A 21,279-nucleotide genomic window follows, 5' to 3' on the forward strand; every position below is an offset into this window, starting at 1 on the left:
CAAGTTAGGCCTAGGGTGTTTGTAATCTGAGAGTGGATATGATAGAAATTTATAAAATAATAAATTTGGTGGAACACTTCAGTTGTTTAACCTGTCAAACAACACAAAAACAAGTGGGCACTCCTTGAAACTAAAGACCAGCAACTGAAATCAAATTGTAGAAAGTAATTTTTCCCATGCATTGCATAACTACTATGGAATCTGTTGCCAGAGGATGTGGTCAACATGACCAATATAGGGGGGGCTAAAAAGATGTTTGAAGAAGTTCCTGGAGGAAAAGTCCACAAAAATGATTAGCCCAGTAGACTTGGGAGAGCCATTGCTAATCCCTTGAAATGAACTATGGCAGGTGTGAGCAACCTCGGTCCTCGAGGGCCACAACCCAATCGGATATTCAGAATTTCCCCAATGAATATGCATAAAATATTTATCCTGGGTTAACTCAATTCTTAATAACTGTACCTGATATTGTTAATATACATATATACACAGTTATTCTTCAATTCTGCAATACTATTTATTCATATATATATATATATATATATATATATATTTTTTTTTTTTTCCCATAATAATCAATATTCCATCCCAATCTTACACATACCTACATTCATACTAACCAACCATCCACATTTATACCAACTAATCCACAGAGATTGCTATCTAATACAGATTATGGCTCTCTACCACACCCCAAACCTTATGTAAAAAGTCCAACTGCGTCTTTCTGGAGAATACCAGCTCCTCCAGTCAATTATTCCACATCGTCCATGCCTTTCACAGCTTCGCAATTGATTCCTGCCAGCATTACGCTGTGCTTCCAAACCAGATGAAATGTTCACACCAAGTTCTTAACCAGTCATGGAATCAATCCACAACCTCATTCTCTTTGTATTCAATGCGTCCACTGATACTGCCATCAGGTGTGTGTCTCACAACTTAGTGGTAGATTTGCCACTCCACACATTCACTAATCTCCACATGATTCTTAAACCAAAGTCCGTCCGCTGTTAATCACCCCAAGCTCTACACAAGCTGTGTTTCGCTACTAGAACGTCTTCAGGAGTTGGGTTACCTAAACGGATCAATACAATAATACAAAGTCATAGTTGAAGTAGGTTACCCTGCATTCACTCTCAACAACACTCTCGCAATATTCAATACTTACAACTTGTTACTAACAAATTTCAGGTACAAGACGGGAGAGAACTCAACCATAATCTGTATTAGATAGCAATCTCTGTGGATTAGTTGGTATAAATGTGGATGGTTGGTTAGTATGAATGTAGGTATGTGTAAGATTGGGATGGAATAGTATTATGGGAAAAAATATATATGAATAAACAGTATTGCAGAATTGAAGAATAACTGTGTATATATGTACAGTATATTAACAATGAATATGCATGAGATCTATTTGCATGTACTACCTCAACTGGATGCAAATAGATCTCATGCATATTCATTGCCTTTAATGAAATCACCTACTACTCATTAACAACAAATTAATACTACTTTATTTATTACAAATGTTTAAAACTCTGAGATTTCTCAGACTTTTTAACATTTGTAATAAATAAAGTAGTATTATTTGTTTTAATGAGTGGTAGGTGGTTTCATTAAAGGTATTGTAGAAAAACCACTACATTAACGTAGATTGTGAATCTGGTTACTTTTTGTATTCATATTCATTGGGGAAATCCTGAAAACCGGACTGGGTTTTGGTCCTCGAGGACCGAGGTTGACCACCCCTCAACTATGGGAAACAGATCTACATTTTGGAATCTGCTGGGTCCTTGTGACCTGGACTGGCCGCTGTAAGAGACAGGAGGCTGGGCTCGATGGACCTCAGTCTGACTAAGCATGTTTCTTACAAATAAGTCATAGACATATGCTCAGTTTTCATTTGTAGACTTAATAGCTTTCTATGGATCACTGCATACTTAATAAAAAGAGAAACAAATCCCCTTAACACCAGGTTCTTCACTCCCAGTCTTTGAGGGTCACCAGTGGGTTTCCAGGATATCTCTGCTGGATGAGAGAGATTTCCATAAAATGGAATTAGTAGAAATATATATTCATCAGAGATATCCTGAAAATCCAACCTGCTGCTGGCCCCGGAGGACCAGGAGTGAAGACCAAGGGCCAAAATTCAGACCATGGGAGGCAGCCTGGCTAACTCCCACGGTCGGCGATGAGCCTGGATCAGTGGTGTAGCCATGCGGGGCCTTGGGGGCCTGGGCCCCCCCTTAATTTTGGGTTTGGACCCCCTTGGTCTGCTGGTTTGATTGGTGGGGGTCCCCAATCCCCGTCAGCAGAAGCTTTCTTGTGGCAATATTCAGCGCCACGTTGCCTGTCCTGCTTTCCCCCTCACCCATGCGCATACTTCGTTTTAGTGAAATTGAGCATATGTGAGGTTTGCGCATGCTCAATTTCACTAAAACCGAGTATGCGCATTGGGGTGGGAAAGCGGGGCATGCAGCGCGGCATTGGATATTGCCACAGGAAGGATCCTGCTGGGGGGGCTTGGGGACCCCCACAAGCATAGGTTGAAAGCGGCGGGAAGGCAGGGCAAAATGTGCCCCACACACACACTTTGGGCTCAGGCTCCCCCCTCCCCCTCCCCCAAATCAAGGTCTGGCTATGCCTCTGGCCTGGATACTCAATGCTAGGCTGTTTCCAGTGACCGGCATTTAATATCTGGTTTATTTTTCGCCGGTTTAAACTTAACCGGCCAAACCAATATTCAATGCTGGCCAGAAGTTTCTAGCGGCTAAAGGAAAACACTCAAAAAAACAATGACTGAAGCATCCCTCAAATCCATATATTTTGATGTACTTTTTAAAAAAAAAATTTTAATCTAGTGTAGTATCTAAATCTTCAATCTGGTTTTTTTAAAAATAGTGCAAACTCTTTAGCAGAGAGTGATAAACTTAGCTGATTTCTCTTATTCCATTTCCAGTCATATCTTTCACAATCCCAAATAAATGTATCTGTCTGTTCCTTTGCTCTCTAACCACTTAACAACCCACTCATGTTTGGCCTTCTTAATTTCATGATAAAAGGATAAATGTATCTTACATTTCTGGAGACATTCTAAGGTCCAATATTTTTTTCCACTTACATTCCAAACAACAACCTCATAGCTCAATTACATTTAACACTACTGGTGCAATATTTTCCTATATCCCTGGAGGCCCTACAGTCTAAGTTTGTCCCTGAGCAGCACGATTTGAACCAGGAATCCCTGGCTGCTAGCTCAGGGGTCCTTTTGCTGAGGTGTATTAACGGAATTAGCACGCATTACAATTGGCACACGCTAGATGCTAAGAAGCTCATAGGTAGAAAATGGGTTTCTTAGCATTTAACACACGCTAGTCATTCAACGTGCTAAGTCTGTTGGCACACTTCAGTAAAAGGACCCCTCACTGCTCTAACCACTTACTCCTCCACTCCTTATCGAAAATAAGTTACCAGTAGTAGTAGTAAAAGCAGGTTTAAACAAGGATTGGATGGCTTCCCGAAGGAAAAGCCCATAGACCATTATTAAAATGAACTTACATAGTAGATGATGGCAGAAAAAGACCTGCACGGTCCATCCAGTCTGCCCAGCAAGATAAACTCATATGTGCTAGTTTTTGTGTATACCTTACCTTGATTTGTACCTGTCTTTTTCAGGGCACAGACCATATAAGTCTGCCCAGTACTATCCCAGCCTCCCAACCACCAGCCCCACCTCCCACCACCGGTTCTGGCACAGACCGTATAAGTCTGCCCAGCACTATCCCCGCCTCCCACCCACCAGCCCCGGCACAGACCGTATAAGTCTGCCCAGCACTAGCCCTGCCTCCCAACCATATGCAGCAAACGTCCTCTGTGCCCTGCCCCCTTCATCCATCCATGTGCAGCATCTCTCCCCTACACCCTCCATCCATCGTGGTGTAGCAATTCTCCTCTGTCCCTTGCCCTCCCCCCCTACATGTGCATCAACTCTGCATTCTCCCCTGGCCTCTCCTCCATCCACCCATATCCAGGGCTCCCCTCCCTCCATCTCTCTCCCCTCTGAGTTCCAGGCCCCCTCCCTACCTCTCTCTCTCTTTTCACTGCTTAATTCAAGGATAAGCAGCATAAAATGTATTGTACTGTTTTGGGATCTTGCCAGGTACTTGTGACCTGGATTGGCCACTGTTGGAAACAGGATGCTGGACTTGATGGACCTTCGGTCTGTCCCAGTATGGCAATACTTATGTACTTATGATAGTCCTGTTATTTGGGTGGCCTGATTTGGCTACTAAACTTTGCCAGTGATGTGCTGAATATTCGTGGATAGCTGGTTATATTGTGTGATATAACCGGTTAGCTGCTAAGCGCCGACTGTAAATATTCAGCAGGAGATAACCAGCTATCTCCAACTGAAGATTCATGGATAGCTGGTTAAGTGCTATTTAACTGTCAAGGAGCTGTTCCTGGCTGGGTAAATAGTGCTGAATATCGGGGAACAAGTGCTTGAACCACTGTCAGTGTCTCTTTTAAAGAAGAATCAGCTCCAGATTCCTGCTCTGTGAAAAGAATCTCCTGCTAATACCATCTATGGATTTCAGAAGGGGAGCGCTCTTCACACCACTTTAATATAGTAATGTTTGAGTATAAGCTGGTAAATGGATGTGATGTCTGACTAACTGCTGCTTAATGAAACGGGTCACTCTAAGGCTGAGTTTCCTAAACTGTGGGATGGGACTCCAAATGAGGTAACAAAATTTGTGTTTGGGAGTCATGACTTGTGTGGTCTCTCTATAGGTGCATCATTATTCTGAACCTCGAGGGGGGGGGGCTATTTAATTATATGTGGCTACAATCACGGGGTCCTGGCTACAAAATGATTGATAAGCACTGCTCTAAGGATCCTGTGGGGGGGGGGGGGGTTGGTATATGAGGACCTCACAGAGCAGCACTCAAGGGCAGTAATTCAATCCAAGTCCTGGGTAAAGAATGGGCTCTCTTTGCGTGCCATGTCCTATGGGTTTCATCTCATTCCACCTAAGGGCTCAGGGTGCTGCTTTTCATAGAATTTTAGTCTCTAGAAGCAATGACAGAGGGTAAGACCAGGTCTGATTCAGCTCTTCCTTGGCTGGCAGACTCTCTTTAGTGTGATTCTCTCATACTGGGTCAGAGCAATAGTCCATCTAGCTCAGTATCCTGCTTCCAAAGTACCTGGCAGAAACCCCTGCTTAGCCTGTAGTGACAGCTGGAAAGCGAGTGCCACAGCTGGCTGGGACCCAGGTGCACTTCATGTTATACCTGATGACTTAAGACTAATGTGTGTTCCTCCCTCTCGTCAGTACAGGTGCAAAGGAAACCTCTCCCTGGAGTGTCATGATAAGGAGTGGATGCATCTTGCCCAACGGCTCTTCTTCTCCCTCCTGAGCAGAATCTCTGTGGTATGTACAGTAATTGATGTGTTATCTTCACAGCTCTGGGGACTCTGCCAAGTAACAAAGTGCTCACAGTCGAGCATTTGCCTGGCAGTTGTTTGGCAAGCAAAGCAGTCAATCCTGGGACTGCTACCAGGTGCTGGTAGGATAATCAAAAAGTGAGGACAGTAATGTTAGCTCAAGCGGGAAACCTACCTGCTGAAACGAAAAAAAGAGCCTCATTTGTGTTACCTGTTCTTGCATAGAAAACCTTCAATCAATCCAGCTCAATATTCTTTATTTTAATTTGACAAAGAAAAAAAGGAAAGAGGGCTTCCATCAAGGCAGTAAGAAACTCATACCTCAACACTCTGCCTTTTTCCAAAGCATAAGCAGAACCTGAAACAGGTGATCTGCAGAACTGATGCACTATTCAGAACAGTATTTCCCCCTCCCCTCCAAGCCCTGATAAGAACACAAGCATTGCTATACTGGGACAGACCGAAGGTCCATCAACTCCAGTATCCAGTTTACAACAGTGGCCAATCCAGGTTACAAGTACCTGGCAAGATCCCAGAACAGTAAAACAGATTTTATGCTGCTTATCTTAGAAATAAGCAGTGGATTTTTCCATCTTAATAATGGCTTATGGACTTTTCTTTTAGGAAATTATCCAAACCTTTTTAAACCCTGCTAAGCTAACTGCTTTTACCACATTCTCTGACAAAGAATTCCAGAGTTTAATTAAATGTTGAGTGACATAGTAACATAGTTACATAGTCTATGATAGCAGATAAAGACCATCTGTCCAGTCTGCCCAACAAGATAAACTCATTATACACGGTAGGTGATACTTTATATGTATACCTGAGTTTGATTTGTCCTTGCCATTTTCAGGGCGCAAACCATAGAAGTCTGCCCAGCACTGTTCTTGTACTAAAATTTCTGAAGTTAACGTTGAAGCCCCTTAAAATTTACACTCCACCAATCCATGTCTATTCATTCACGATCAGGGCACAGATCATAGAAGTCTGCCCAGCACTGGTTTTGCTTCCCAATTTCCGGTGAATCCACCCAATCTCCGCTAAGATTCCATGGATCCATTTCTTCTAAACAGGATTCCCTTGTGTTTAACCTACGCATATTTGAATTCCGTTATCTTTTTCATCTCCACCACCCTCCTGCGGGAGGCCATTCCATGTACCCATCACCTTTTCTGTGAAAAAATACTTCAGACATTACTCCTGAGTCTGCCCTCCTTCAACCTCAATTCATGTCCTCTGGTTCTACTGCCTTTCCGTCTCCAGAAAAGGTTTGTTTGTGGATTTATACCTTTCAAATATTTGAACATCTGTATCGTGTCACCCCTGTTTCTCCTTTCCTCCAGGGTATACATGTTTAGGTCAGCAAGTTTCTCCTCGTACGGTTTGCAATGCAAATCCCATACCATTTTTGTAGCTCTTTGCACCGCTTCCAGTCTTTTTACATCTTTAGCAAGATACGGCCTCCAAAACTGAACACAATACTCCAAGTGAGACCTCACCAACGACTTGTAGAGGGGCATCAACACCTCCTTTCTTCTGCTAGTTATACCTCTCTCTATGCAGCCTAGCATCATTCTGGCCACAGCCGCCGCCTTGTCGCATTGTTTCTTTACCTTCAGATCCTCGGACACCAACACCCCAAGGTCTCTCTCCTGAGTTGAGCTTACTAATCTCTCCTCTTCTATCTGGTATCTCTGTTTTGGGTTTCTGCACCCCAAGTGCATCACTCTGCAGTTCTTGGCATTAAATTTTAACTCCAACCACTCTTTTTAGAAGCCCAAACAGTGTCGCTATAGAGAAGGATCCCACTCTCATGTATCCACTCTATATTTTACTTGTTGATGTTACTCCAAATTGGAGTAATATCAACAAATAAAATATAGCATGGATACTGATAATGTGGTGAAGTGAAATTTGGAAGATGCACCAATTGTTTTTAGTTTATCGACACTGGGTTTTTACATGAGAGCGGGATCCTTCTCTATAGCGACACTGTTTGGAAGAACATTCCATCCAAGGAGTATTATTTTTCAAGATAAGTAAAAGTTTCTACTTGTACAATTGTCAACTCTTGAATTGAAGGAGTGTAGGCAGGCAAGATGGATTCAGTGTGATGGTGGTGGAGAAGTACGTTATGGAGGAGATGGATCCTGAACCGTGTTTGGTATAATGCACTTATCTGAGCATTATTATAACATATTATATCATTATTAAAAGAATACGGAAGGTATGATAAAATTTTAATAAAAAGTTTTTATAATTATTTGGGTTTCTAAAGAGTCGTTGGAATCAATTTAAGAAACCGGACATAGAGTCACTCCATTTATTCATTAAGTATTACATTTTAACTGCCGGACCCTTGACCATTCTTCTAATGTTTAGAGATCCATTCTCATTGTTTTTACTCCCTCCAGGGTATCCACTCTATTGGCTATCTTCATGTCATCTGCAAAAAGGCAAACCTTTCCTTCCAACCCTTCAGCAATACCTCTCACAAATATATTAAACAGAATTGGTCCCAGCACCAACCCTGAGGAATTCCACTGCTCACCATCCTTTCCTCTGAGCAGATTCCATTTACCACCATCCTCTGCCACCTGTCAGTCAACCAGTTTCCTATTCAGTTCACCACTTTTGGTCCTAAGTTCAGCCCTCTCAGCTTGTTCATGAGTCTTCTGTGAGTGACCTATCAAAGGCTTTGCTGAAATCCAAGTAGATTACATCTAGAACATGTCCTTCATCCAGTTCTTTGGTCACCCAGTCAAAGAAGTCAATAAGATTCGTTTGGCAGGATTTTCCTTTGGTAAAGCCATGTTGCCTTGGGTCCTGTAACCTGTTGGCTTCTAGAAAGTTAACTATCCTTTTTTTTTCAGCAGCAACTCCATTATTTGTCCTACCACCTTGAGCCTTACCAGTCTGTAGTTTCCCACTTCTTCCCTGTTTCTACTTTTGTGAAGAGGGACAACATCCGCTCATCTCTAATCCTGTGGAACCTCTTCCATCTCTAAACAGCTATTAGATAAATCTTTAAGAGGTCCTGCCAGGACATCTGTGAGCTCCCTCAGTATCCTGGGATGTATCCCATCCAGCCCCATAGCTTTGTCCACCTTCAGATTCTCAAGCTGTTTATAAACACTTTTTTCCATAAATGGCACAATATCCACTCCATTCCCAGATATTCCCTTGGCAGTCGACCGTAGTCCTTCTCCAGGATTTTCTTCTGTGAACACTGAAGAGAAGTAATTGTTTAGCACGTTCGCTTTATCCTCCTCACTCTCCAAATAGCCATTCTCAGTATCTTTCAGTCTTGCAATTCCATTCCTATCTTTTCTCCTTTCTCCAACATATCTGAAAAAGGTCTTGTCACCTCTCTTTACATCTTTAGCCATTTTTTCTTCCACTTGTGCTTTCGCTAGCCGTATTTCCCACTGCTTTGCGATGTAAGTGTAAAACCAGGACTGGCCAAAGGTCTCCAGCTGAAGAGTTGTATTTTCTTCTCATATATGACTGCAGATCTGAAGAGGGCACTGAGACAAATACCTAGGGGGGCATAATTGAAAGGGACGCCCAAGTTTTCCTGGGGATGTTCTCGCAGGATGGCTCCAGCAAGGGGCGGGGAAACCCGTATTATCGAAAAAAGATGGGCATCCATCCAGTGGTGATCCTAGCCGGCGTGACACCCAGGGCAGAGCGCCGATGCGCCCTCCCGGGTGCAGCGCGCTCCCCCCCCCCCCCCCCCCGGCAAAATGACACCCCCCCGGGTGCACGCCGCTGGGGGGGGTGCCGCGGTGCGCGCCTGTCAGCTGAGTTCGCTGACTTCGCTGCAGCTCCCTCTGCCCCGGCCGGAACAGGAAGTAACCTGTTCCGGGGCAGAGGGAGCTGCAGCGAAGTTAGCGAAGTCAGCAAACTCAGCTGACAGGCGCGCGCCGCGGCTCCCTCCCAGCGGCGTGCACCCGGGGCGGACCGCCCCCCCCCCCCCCCCCCCCCCCTTGGTACGCCACTGCATCCATCTTTCGTTTCGATAATACGGTCGGGGATGCCCAAATCAGCAAATTTAGGTCGACCTTAGAGATGGTCATCCCCAGCAGAGGTGGTCGTCCCCAGGACTTGGTCGTTTCTGATTTTCAGCGATAATGGAAAGCGAGGACGCCCATCTCAGAAACAACCAAATCCAAGCTATTTGGTCGTGGGAGGAGCCAGCATTCATAGTACACTGGTCCCCCTGATGTGTCAGGACACCAACTGGGCACCCTAGGGGCACTGCAGTGGACTTCACAAATTGCTCCCAGGTACATAGCTCCCTTACCTTCAGCCAGATGCACTAACTGAACAGAAAAAGCCCTTCCCTTACCGATCCCTTAGCGATTCGGAAAGGAACAGGCATGTATGAAAGAAATTGCATGCAAATGAGCTGCTCGCTGTTAGCTCATTTGCACACGATTTTCTTCCTAAGGAGGGGAAGCCAGTGCAGAGCAGCCAAACATTATGCGTGGCTGCTCTGTGCATGCCAAAGACGGCTTCATACATGCAGACAAGCTGCGTATATAATAGCCGTCTACAACCTTATATAAATTGCCGTCTACAACCTTAGAAAAACACAAGTCCAGGTGAAAACGTCCAAGTGCTTGTCAGGGCCGTCTTTTTTTTTTTTTTTTTTTTTTTAGAGTATGGGTGAAGGATATCCTTTGCTATGCCTCTGTCCCTGCGTCAGCAGTTGAGGATGTCCAAAATGTGGATGTTTCTATACTTGATCTTGATTTGTCCTTTACATTTTCAGGGCACAGACTTAGAAGTCTGCCTGGCACTAGCCTCATTCTCCAACTACTGAACCTGTAACTGAATCCCCACTCCAGCAGTAGCGTAGGAAGGGGGGGGGGGTGGGGCGATCCGCCCCGGGTGCACGCCGCTGGGGGGGTGTCATCTCCGTTGGTTCCTTGCTCCCTCTGCCCCGGAACAGGTTACTTCCTGTTCCGGGGCAGAGAGAGCAAGGAGCCAATGGAGCCGACGCAGCTCCCAGTGACGTGGACTCAGGGGCGGATCGGCCCTCCCGCCCGCCCCTTGCTTCTAAAGTAAGTAACAATGCGCTCTGGGGGGGGAGGGTGCGCGCCGGGGGGGGGGGGGCGCCGTGCTACACCTGGGGGGAGGTGCGCAGCGGCGACCCACCCCGGGTGTCAGCCGCCCTCGCTACGGCACTGCACTCCAGCCCATTCAAACCTGTCCAACCACATCAGGGCACGAAGTGTAGAAATCTGCCCAGCACTGGCTTTGCTTCCCAATTTCTGGAGCTGCCATCTAAGCATCACTAAGCTTGTTTGGTTCAGTTCTTTCTATGCATGTGCACATGCTGATATATGTGTGCCCAGCTCAGTTGGGTGCTTAGTTTTGCCTTCACATAGTAACATAGTAAGTGACATCAGATAAAGACCTGAACGGTCCATTCAGTCTACCCAACTGTCACACTCATTATCAAGTCATGATTAAATCAAGAATGGATGTGATGTAAAATACTTGATCGTGGTCTTTCTTTGGCGTTTCTGGGACGTAGACTGTAGAAGTCCACCCGGCCCTGTCCTTACGATCCAACTATAAGAGCTGATGTCAAAGCTCACACCAACCTATCTGTCTTGTCATTTGCGGTAGACCATAAAAGTCTGCCTAGCACTGTCCTCAGGTTCCAGCCACTGAAGTTGCTGTCGAAGCCCTTTCCAGCCTATCCTAAACTGGATTGCCATATATGGGACACAGACCGCACAAGTCTGCCCAGCCCCAGCCTTGATTCATCACAGCCAGGCTCGCCATCTAAGCATCACTCGATGCATTCACACCAGTGCAGCCATTTAAGTTTAGGTTTTTTTATACCGTTCATGTTCTAATTAGAGATCCTCTGTGTTCATCCCACACCTTTTTAAATTCCATCACTGTTTTTGTCTCTACCACCTGCCTCGGGACGGCATTGCAGGCATCGACCACCCTCTCCGTGAAAAAGACTTTCCTGACATTACTCCCAAGTCTACCACCCCGCAACCTCATTTCATGTCCTCTAGTTTTACCACTTTCCCTTCTCTGGAAAATATTCGTTTCTATATGAATACCTTTCAAGTATTTAAACGTCTGTATCATATCTCACCTGTTCCTCCTCTCCTCTAGGCTATACATATTCAGGTCTTCTTCTCATACATCTTTTGGCGCAAGACCCAAATCATTTTTGTCACCTTGCTCTGGACTGCTTCTAGTCTTTTTACATCCTTAGCACATATGGAGCTATTCTGTAAAGTGTACACACACTTTACAAAACAGGGAATAGTTCATACATTTAAGCACACTTTATAGAATTGCCCTGTTAATGTATTATATCCTCATTATGTGGACTTGTGTGAGATTTGGGATTGTTTTTCTCTGATATTCCTGATGAGACAGTGACCTCGATATATCTTCTTCTTGGGATCATATTTGTAAAATTTAAAAAGAGAAAATATGGTATGGATAGGCCAGCTACAGATATTAGGAATACACACACACATACACATGGTGATCTTGTAAGGTTATCTCCCTTTCGGAAAAAGACTACAAATGAGAGCTACTAGTGGGGTGAGCTTGCCGTTCGCATGCGCCAGGGCCTGGAGTCTTCCTATTCCTCCTGGTGTTATCCTGTGAATTTATGTCATGGTGAAAACATGGCAACTATCCAGTTGAAGGTGAGGCCTTTTTATTTTGCAAACTTAAGGGGTGTTTTGTAACAGGCTGCCAATGTTCTAAGGGAAAGCGAGTGTATTTTCCCCATGAAAACTACCCTAGTGAGACTCCCAGTGCACATTTACATTTGCTATTACAGCCACATTTTAAAGAAAATGTTACTGCCTATGTTTGAAAATCCAAAAGCATGAACATAAGTCCAAACTCCTTCTCAGAGAACACCTCTAATCGTCATGGGTCAAAGTACGCACCTCTAAACGTGCAAGCAATTTTATCACAAATGATTTCTCAGTTTGATATGCATCATTACCTTTACAAATGACCCTTTGACAGGCATTTCAAAAGCTTTGAATAACTCTGTTCCCTTCATCAGGGCGGTTCACATTGAGCTAAGGATGGCATCATCTGAACGATCACGTACATTACAGCTTGCCTTACAAGAGCAACGTTTGTTTTAAAAATTGAATACGCTCCTCTAGCTGCCACTTAGATATGTAGAAATAAAGGTCACTGAACGAGTTTCAGACAAAACCTCATTATTAGATTAAGAATACAATTTCTAGAGTGCATGGGTACTGAACAACAACACCCACATTCTGATACCATCTGTTTGAATGTGTGAAAGTTTCAAAGAGGAAGAGTTATTAAGCAAAGCACAAAGCTTGTAGTTTTGCATGTCTGAGGTTGAGGAAAGAGACCAAATGTCTACTAAGTCACCTATTCCTGACTTCCGTCATCCATCAACTTAAAATCCAATACAATGCTGGAAAAAGAAAAGTTTTTATTCCAGTGGAATAAGTTTCACGTCTGACTTGTTTCCAGACCTCCATTTCTTTTTGCTGTAGCTCCGTAGACTAATGAGGGATCACATGGCTTTATTTGGCTTTGAAAACAAACATTGCTGTTGGACTGTGGCCTACAACTTACTCTAGATCAAGACAATATCAAGCTGATCTCACCTGGCTTAACTCTTCAAACCCGGTCACGAACGTAGCTCAGCGTCTTTCAAGGGCTTTGCCCTACATCTTCTTTGTTGACATTTATTGCTGTGTATTTAAGAGGAATAATACACCAACGGCAATGTTTGACAGCAAAAGAAACTGAAGGTGTGCAATAAATGACTTAGTTCTGTTGAATATAATACAGGTGTAAGTGCCGCTCAGTCTTCATACCAAAGCTGGGAGTGAGCAACAGAAAATGGATCATTTCACTATTTATTATTTATTGGGATTTATGTTTAAATCGTTTTTATTAAACAAAGCAGACAACAACATGCTAAACGATACCTAGTTTTCACAATACAAAGAAATGTTGATAGTCAGCATACAAAAATCAGAAGTAGCATCCCCAAACACCCCTGCTTCCCCACCACATCCCAACCCCCCCGAAGTCCCCCTCAACCGCCAACTACACTGCAATGAACCCACACAAATAAAAACAGTGGCCTGCATTAATTAAGGAGTCGACTAAGAGGTGTAGGCTGTAAAGTGCTGCGTAACCCTAGTAGCGCTCTAGAAATGTTAAGTAGTAGTAGTAAAGTATCCCCAAACTGCTCCCAGATCCTTTGAAATCGCTGTCCCTGAGGTGTGGATAAAACAGTCACTGCACATCTTTCCATGGACAATAAAGATATCATTTGAATGCGCCAGGACGCAAAGGTGGGAGCGAGTAGAATCACTTTCTTTCCCATCATCATGGCACGCCGAAGGAAGCCCCGAAATCCAGGCAGAGTGGGTAAGGTACTGCCGAAATTATCAATCAAAAGTAGAGGTTATAAAACAATAGTCCGGGACCACAGAGCAGACACACTCTGCAGCACCCGAGCCCAGAAAGTCTGGATCTGCTGACATATTTTGGGGATTTATTAACCACCATTATGAAGAGATTCACCAAAGCACAACAGGTATAGCTCAACATAAAATTTACCGTTTTGTTAACAGCATAACAACAATAAAATGATCAAATATAAAAATAAATACAATCAATTAAGTAAATTGATGGCAACAGAAATAACACGATACCGTATCAGAAATATACACATTGTAACAGCACTATAAAACAATCATAAAGCAGAAACATTATAAATGTCATCAGAATACAAATGATAGCGCAATAGGCAGCCATGGAAGAACATTCATATAGCATAGATACTGATACGATGTCAGCATAATACTAATCAAACTCATTAATGGGCACACAGAACATTCAAATAACAGAGCTATGATGCTAACGTTCTTTAGATAATACAATGGTATATGTAGGGGTGGCAACCATGGTCCTCGAGGACCAAACCCAGGTTTCCACAATGAATATGCTTGAGATTGATTGGCATATACTACTTCCATTATATGCTAATAGATCTCATGCGTATTTATTTATTTATTTTGTTGCATTTGTATCCCACATTTCCCCACCTATTTACATAGTAACATAGTAGATGACGGCAGAAAAAGACCTGCATGGTCCATCCAGTCTGCCCAACAAGATAAACTCATATGTGTATACCTTACCTTGATCTGTACCTGCCTTTTTCAGGGCACAGACCGTACAAGTCTGCCCAGCAGTATTTCCCGCCTCCCAACCACCAGTCCCGCCTCCTATCACCGGCTCTGGTACAGACCGTATAAGTCTGCCCTCCACTATCCTCGCCTCCCAACCACCAACCTCTCTTCCCCCACCTGCTCTGCCACCCAATTTCGGCTAAGCTTCTGAGGATCCATTCCTACTGCACAGGATTCCTTTATGCATATCCCACGCATATTTGAATTCCGTTACCGTTTTCATCTCCACCACCTCCCGCGGGAGGGCATTCCAAGCATCCACCACCCTCTCCGTGAAAAAATACTTCCCGACATCTTTTTAGAGTCTGCCCCCCTTCAATCTCATTTCATGTCCTCTCGTTCTACCGCCTTCCCATTTCTGGAAAAGATTTTTTTGCGGATTAATACCTTTCAAGTATTTGAACGTCTGTATCATATCACCCCTGTTCCTCCTTTCCTCCAGGGTATACATGTTCAGGTCAGCAAGTCTTTGCTCATACGTCTTGGAACGCAAATCCCATACCATTCTCGTAGCTTTTCTTTGCACTGCTTCCATTTATTTTAAAATCCTTCGCAAGGTACTGCCTCCAAAACTGAACACAATACTCCAGGTGGGGCCTCACCAACGACTTGTACAGGGGCATCAACACTTCCTTTCTTCTGCTGATCACACCTCTCTCTATACAGCCTAGCAACCTTCTCGCTACAGCCACCGCCTTGTCACACTGTTTCGTCGCCTTCAGATCCTCGGATACTATCACCCCAAGATCCCTCTCCCCCTCAGTACCTATCAGACTCTCCCTGCCTAACAAGTAAGTCTCTCGTGGGTTTCTACTCCCTAAATGTATCACTTTGCATTTCTTCGCACTGAATTTTAATTGCCAAACCTTAGACCATTCTTCTAGCTTCCTCAGATCCCTTTTCATGCTTTCCACTCCCTCCCGGGTGTCCACTCTGTTGCAAATCTTAGTATCATCCTTGTGACTCTGGGCAAGTCACTTAACCCTCCATTGCCCCATGTAAGCCGCATTGAGCCTGCCATGAGTGGGAAAGCGCGGGGTACAAATGTAACAAAAAACAAAAACAAATAGGCAAACTTTACCTTCTAACCCAGGCTCAATGTGGCTTACATTGTTCCGTCATGGCAATCCAGGATGAGAGATACAAGTGGTATTACATAGAGAACATGAATGACAAAATAAAATTGAGCAAACAGGTATAAAGAGAACACATTCAGGGTAATAGGTAAAGAGGTAATGCGTTAAAGTTCATATGAAGTATCATTGCAGTATGCCTTGTTAAAGAGGCAGGTTTTCAGTAATTTCCGAAAGTTGGTTAGGTCGCTTTGTTTTTCATTGTTTATTCATTGTGGAAATCTTGAAAACCCAATTGGGTTGAGGCCCTCGAGGACCGTGTTTGCCGATTTACTATAGGCTGTACAGGTCATGTTGGTTTATAATAAAAAAAAAATAAGAGTGAATCTTATTGAAACTCCATTAAAATACAGAAAAGATTCTAACACATACATTCAGCAAAACATCCAAACATCAAGCACAATCTGTAGTTTCCAACAACCCTCCTCCCCCTGCCCCCCTCCCACACTCTGTCCCCTGAGTGCCAAATACCTGAATGAAAAAGTAACTGGGCGATATTCAAAATGATTTAAGCAGGTAGGACGGGCTCCCGCCTGCTTAAATCAGGTTCTGCGGGCCGGCCGCCAATATTCTCTCAAGGATCTGTTGAATACTGTGTACAGTAAAACATAATTCTGTTCACTGCATCTCAAAAAAGATATAGTGGAATTAGAAAAGGTACAGAGAAGGGTGATGAAAATGATAAAGGGGATGGACGACTTCTCTATGAGGAAAGGCTAAAGTGGCTAGGGCTCTTCGGCTTGAAGAAAAGATGGCTGACGGGAGATATGATAGAAGTCTATAAAATAGTGAGTGGAGTGGAACGGGGTGGACGTGAATTGCTCGTTTACTCTGTCTAAAAATAGAAGAACTAGGGGGCATGCAATGAAGCTACAAAGTAGTAAATTTAAAACAAATAGAAGAAAATATTGCTTCACTCACCGTGTAATTAAACTCTGGAATTTGTTGGCAGAGAATGTGGTAAAATCAGTTAGCTTAGCAGTGTCTAAAAAAGGTTTGGCTAATTTCCTAAAAGAAAAGTCTATAAGCCATTATTAAGATGGACTTGGGAAACTTCACTGCGTATTTCTAAGATAAGTAGCATAAAATCTGTTTTACTGTTCTGGGATCTTGCCAAGTACTTATGACCTGGATTGGTCACTGTTGGAAACTGGATACTAGGCTTGATAGACCTTCAGTGTGTCCCAGTATGGCAATGCTTATATTCTTATATTCTTTTCAATTTATATTTGACACTCTTGGCCAAATTACTCAGTAACTGGAATTTTGAATTTCATTTCTTTGATGACATCCAATTGGTGATTTTCATGCAAGATAATCAAATGGGTGTCCTGTTTTTAACCACAAATTGAGAATTCTGATTGATAGGCCATTAGTGGTTAAACCAGAGTTAAAGGGGAAATGTTTGTTGCTGTCAGATGACATAACTTTAGGTTTTGGTTGTGACAACTATTTGAAGTTTGTGTCTCAGATAACTCAAGGTCCTGTTTTCTTCATTTGAGGATGAACCGTCAAATAAAACCTTTGCCTAATTTGTCAAATTTGGTTAAGGTGATACATGCATTAATTACCTGTTGGTTGGATTACTGCAACTCCCCATATCAAGGGTTAACAAGCAATGGCTTGAAAGGGCTGCAGTTAATCCAGAACATCATAGCTCAACTGATTATTACTGGATAGAAGAAATCTGACCGTGTCACCTTGTACTTATTAAGTTACATTGCCTTCCAGTTTTCACTGCACAGATCTCATTAAAATGGTTATGTTTAGTTTACAAGGCCTTTCACATGGGTGTTCCTGTTTATCTTTCTAACAAATTATTAAAATATGATCCTCAGTGTAAGCTATGTTCCTCTTAAAAGTGTTTGTTTCAGCTATTCTCTTTGAGTTCCATTAAATTGAGAAACACCAGGAATAGGGTATTTTTCTATGCTGGTGCAGTTTTATGGAACTCACAACCACCAGAACTGAGCAGCTTCCTACTTGTCATTTTGAAAAGCCTTAAAGATCTGGCTATTTGTGAAGAGTTATGGATTGAATTTATATTAAATGTTTTCTCTATGCACATTTCTGACAATGATAGGTTAGCACATGTATATTATATAATTTTCATTTGTAAATGTTGTTCTTTTATTTTCATAGTTACCACAGGTGATAGAAATAATTTTTAAAGAGTGTTTGAATTTGTGGGATCAAAGAAAGTAACAAATCTAGCTGTATCCCAAGATTCCTAACCTGTGATTTTAGGGGGAGTTCATACTTTCCAAAAGGTATTTTGATATCAAGTACTTGTCCACTTGTGTTTGGGAACCCACAGAATCTCTGGGTGGGCCCGGCAGGGCTGCCAAGAGACTGGGCCGGGCCCGGGGCAAGGCCGCTCCTGGGGCCCGCCCCCGAGGTTGTGGTTGCTACCACCCCCCCCCCCCCAGGCCGCTGCGCCGCAGTCTCCACCTGCCCCCCTCTGTCAGCCACTGGGCCGGGCCCCCTGCGTTGAAATCATCACAGTGCCTCACCTGTCACCTTGCTCCGTGACTGAAAGCGCAGCCAGCAGCAGCAGATCGGATTCACCTCCCTTCGGGCCTTCCCTCCCTGTGCAGGACACAGGGAGGGAAGGCCCGAAGGGAGGCAAATATGATCTGCCGCTGCTGGCTGCGCTTTCAGTCATGGAGCAAGGTGACAGGTGAGGCACTGTGATGATTTCAATGCGGGCGGCCCGGCCCAGTGGCGGACGGCCGATGGAGCCGAGGGTGGGTGACATCGGGGACGGCGGCGCCGGCCCCTCCTTGGAGGCCCAGGCTCAGGAAATTTTGTCCCCCCTGCCCCCCTCTCGGCGGCCCTGGGGCCCGGGTGGGCAGGGGGCCACCCAGTGGCAACACACACATCGTTGGTGTAGCTGGCGGGGATCCCTGGGTCCCACCAGCTGAATAATCCTTTCCGCCTGGAGTTCTACAAGCAGTCTCAACCCCGCAGCAGTTAGCAGTCAGTATCCAGCTGCTGATGCCGACACTGCCCCCACACCATCCCCACCTCTTGCGCATGCTCAGTTCAGTTGGCACCACTGCGCATGCATGTGTGGGAATGCTGGTTGAACTGAGCAAGTAAGGTGGGGGGGGGGCAGTGCCAGTGTCAGCAGCTGGATACCCAGAGATGCCCACCAGTCAAGGTATTTATATTTATGGGGGGGGGGGGGTGGACAGAGAGGAAATGCATGGGTCATGCCCACCCAATCCATCCCCAGGCCCACCCAAAAATTGAGGTCTGACTACGCTACTGATCTCTGTTGTGCTTGAGTTCAAGCAGAGTTTGTTGTTGCTTGCCCATTCCCGAGTTGCAGTTAGACTGGCAGTCAGTTTACTTCAGGGCCGCTGAGAGACTGAACTGAGCCCAGGACAGCCCCCCCCCCCAAGTTGCTGATCACTACTGCCCCCCCCTAATCGCTGCTCCCCCCCCCCCATCGCTGCCACTTCTGAAATACCTTGACTGGCGGGGATCCCAACCCCCCCCCCCCCCCCCCAGCAGAACATGTGTTCTTCCTCCAGCGCTGAATGCCTGCCCCTGCAGCTGCTTTTCCTCTCAGGGCATGCTCTGTTTCAAAACCGAGCATGCGCGCCTGAAAAGAAAAGCAGAGGCTCATCAATGGGCAGAAGAGCAGCGCTGGAGGAATCTCCGGGTCCTCCCCAGCCTCCAAGGGGGGGCCAGCACTGGAGTTTTCTCTCTCCTGCTCCTGTCGGGACACAATCACTCGGGTCCCGTCAGGAGCAGGAGAGAGAGAAAGACCCTGGCACCAGGCCCCCCTTGGAGGCACAGGCCCAGGGAATTTTGCCCCCCCCCCCCCCTCAGCGGCCCTGGTTTACTTGAAGCTGTGGGTAGATCTGGTCTCATAGGAATGAGTAGCTGCACGTCATCACTACAGTGGCAAAAGAGAGGGTCAGAGTACACATCAAGAAAACAGAATCATGAAAAGCACCAAGGGCCTTAATCAATTCAGGATTCTTGCTTGAAGGCTCTTGCTGCTTTTCTGATTCTGTACCTGCACATCATCAGTATAGATATAGAATTTTGTGTCCATTGACTGAAGCAGCTCAGCTAAAGGTTTTACTATGTATTACATTATGTTGCATTATTGTAATCTTATATCCCGCTACTACCAACAAGTTCAGTACGGATAACAACAAAAATCTGAAGAATTCTTCAGATAATATACAATGCAGCATGTAACAGAGACCATTACAAGCCAAAAAATCTAAAACCAAAAATCAGTTAAGAACCTTTAACAAATTTTCTGAAGAGGAAAAAAGAGGTAAAAGATAAAAATACACTGTTGCTTAACCCATAAAATCATCCATGGAGAAGCTCCATCATACATGTCAGACTTAATTGACTTACCTGCACGAAACATCAAAAGTTCATCACGTACCTTCTTAAACCTCCACTACTCCAATTGTAGAAGACTCAAATACAAATCACTACACGCATCTACCCAGTGGCGTTCCTAGGGGGGGGCGGTGGGTGCGGTCTGCCCCAGGTGCACACCGCTGGGGGGGGGGGGTGCCGCGCACCTGTCCGCTACGTTCGTTCTGTGCTCCCTCTGCCCCGGAACAGGTTACTTCCTGTTCCGGGGCAGAGGGAGCATGGAAACGAACAAAGCGGACAGGCGCACGGCACCCCCCCCCCCAGCGGCGTGCACCCGGGGGGTCCTTCGCCGGGGGGGAGGGCCGCGCTGCACCCAGGGGGCGGGGCACATCGGCGATCCGCCCCAGGTGTCAGCCCCCCCTTGGAACGCCACTGCATCTACCTTCACATACCTCTGCACAAAATCATGGAATAAACTACCGACTGCTATAAAAAGAACGCATGACTTCACAACCTTCCGGAAGTTATTGAAGACGCACCTGTTCGAAGAGACTTACAATAAAAATCCTCCTTAATGACTTGATTCCATTCTATATCTAAACCATCTAATACTGATCCCTTCTAATTTAATTATGTTAATCACATTATCACTATTGGTCATTATATCTTACCTGTTTTATTTTGTGTTATGTAAATAATTCTACTGACCTAGCTACCTAATTTCTTCCACAGTAATATGTTAAATTAGACCATACCTCTTACTCTGTTTATGATTATACTTTTTGCAACATAGTGTAAGCCACATTGAGCCTGCAAATAGGTGGGAAAATGTGGGCTACAAATGCAGCAAATAAATAAATAAGAGGTGCACTCAATAAGCACAGTATGGATCCTTGCAGTACCACCCAGTTCAGAGCCCAAGGTGATGAAATGCTGTTGCTGAACAGAACTGACTGTTGTCTTCCTAAAAGAATAGGATTTGAACTATGAAAATTCTGTGCCACCGATAGATACCTGTTTCTTCTATCATTGTAAGAGTGGTATTATTCTGGGCTGTTCTTTCAAAAAACCCATATTGCCTACT

At 44.6% G+C, this 21,279-nt stretch overlaps 1 long non-coding RNA gene across 1 annotated transcript in view; it reads left to right on the forward strand.

Annotated features, from left to right (window-relative positions):
* LOC115481274 overlaps window positions 1–21,279 on the forward strand; it is a 72,559-nt gene that overhangs the window by 30,603 nt on the left and 20,677 nt on the right. The window contains exon 2 of the long non-coding RNA XR_003943934.1: window positions 5,345–5,438. This is a non-coding gene — a long non-coding RNA (uncharacterized LOC115481274). The remainder of the gene's footprint in view (window positions 1–5,344; window positions 5,439–21,279) is intronic.

This window comes from Microcaecilia unicolor, chromosome 1 (genome assembly GCF_901765095.1).
Source record: "Microcaecilia unicolor chromosome 1, aMicUni1.1, whole genome shotgun sequence".
NCBI lineage: Eukaryota > Metazoa > Chordata > Amphibia > Gymnophiona > Siphonopidae > Microcaecilia > Microcaecilia unicolor.